This window comes from Mustela erminea, chromosome 3 (assembly GCF_009829155.1).
Source record: "Mustela erminea isolate mMusErm1 chromosome 3, mMusErm1.Pri, whole genome shotgun sequence".
Taxonomy (NCBI): Eukaryota; Metazoa; Chordata; class Mammalia; order Carnivora; family Mustelidae; genus Mustela; species Mustela erminea.
The window spans coordinates 134,722,229-134,724,065 of record NC_045616.1 but is presented as its reverse complement, the minus strand read 5'-3'; positions in this window follow the sequence as shown (position 1 = coordinate 134,724,065).

Below are 1,837 nucleotides of genomic sequence, written 5' to 3'. Positions count from 1 at the left end.
GTACCATTTAACTTTGAAGGTTTCTGCTTTGCATAAATACTGCGATTCTGTGGTTACCGTAAAAATGTCTTTATAATCAAGTTCCAAGCTCATAGCCCACTATCCACACATTCACCTCTCCATTCATCTCTTTGTCCATATATGTGTGTCTGTCTATCATGCATCTATCTGTCTATCATCTCTCTCTATATATCATCTATCTATCATTTGTCTATCTATAATCTATCTCTCTTAGCTCACATATTGTTTCTGCTCTCATGGAACTTACAGCCTTGAAGAGGAGATCGACATTAAACATCTGCTTATATGGATGAATGTATAAATACACCCAGATTTGTGCTCTGAAGAAAGGAACATGGCTCTGTGAAAGGACCATGCAGGAAGCTGCCACCCTTGACTGGGGCTCAGGGAAGCCTTCTTTGAGGAAGCAATGCTTGATCTGAGAACCAGCGTGTGATTAGGATTTAGGAGAAAGGAGGTAAAGTGGGACAGAAAGAGCATTTTTAACAGAGGTACAGTACGTGTTCACCTGTCTGTCCATCCATCCATCCATCCATCCATCCATCCATCCATCCATCCTGTTTGATGATGACAGGACCGTACAAAGTGATCATGGAGGTGTAATCCAGAAGAAGCTCTCTGATTTCTGAGTCTGTAAGTCCATTTAGGGAGACAAGAGAAGCATGTTTTTAAAAAATACTCAAAAAATGTTTGGTTATTTTAAGAAATCATAGATGTGAGGTAATTTTAATGCTTATTATTGCTCTTACTGGGATGGAATTTGCCTGACTGAACACCCAGACACAGCCCTCCTGGGTATCAACCCCATTCTGGCTTTTTTTTTTTTGCCCATGGAGAAGGTGTAGAGGACAAGACCCACTGCCAGCAGCCCAGCTACACTTCCACGGAAACTAAAGTAAATCCTGCATTAACAGAGGAATTTAATCTTACAATTAATTCCTTTTTTTTCCTAGTGCTTTTAGAATTGAGCACAACCCAAAATTCAATATTTTAAAAAAATGAGAATTACATTGGTATTGTTCTACATAAAGAGATTTCACCATTTCACTGTGACCCTCCAGAATACAGTTGCTCATACCGCAATCCGGTAGTTTGCGGGCTCACTTTCAGTGATTAGCAAATTAGCCCTTTACAGCTGTTGTAAATGTTCCATTGGGTTCACAGAATCTTGGTGTTAAATTTATACCTGGAATGAGCTTAGAGATCCAATATAATTCTCATTTTATGGGAGAAGAAATTGAAAACCAGATAGGTTAAGTGATTTTTTTTTCCAAGCCACTTAAAAATTTATGCTCCAACTCACCCCACAGGCTTTAGTGATGGCTGTGCAAGTTGAGAACAACCCATATCTAGATCTCCTAACCTGGCTCAGGGTGAGGGGCTTTGGAGACTGACTGTGCACTCAACTCCTTGCTCTTTGCTGGTCTTGTAACCTTGGAAACTTGTTTCACTTCCCAAGGTATCCCTTTCTTCATCTATAAGAGGGGTTACTACTTGTGCCCACCTCACTGCATTGTTGAAAAGGTGCAAATGCTCTACAAGAGTCAGACCTGCAGTAAATGCTCAGTAAATGCTTTGCCACATGTCTTGCTTTGGCCAACAGAAGGAGGACAGATGTGCCATGTATCAGTTCTAGGTGGAACTTCAAGAAGCACGGCAAGTGTCTTCTGCTTTCTTGTGCCCCAGCTTGACCATGAGAAAACCATATCTTGGGAAGTCCATCATCCCACAGAAAGGAGAAGGATGGAACAAATGTGAAATATTATAATGAAGGTCACCATGAACATTCTTGTGTAGGTCTTTCTGTGGGTATATG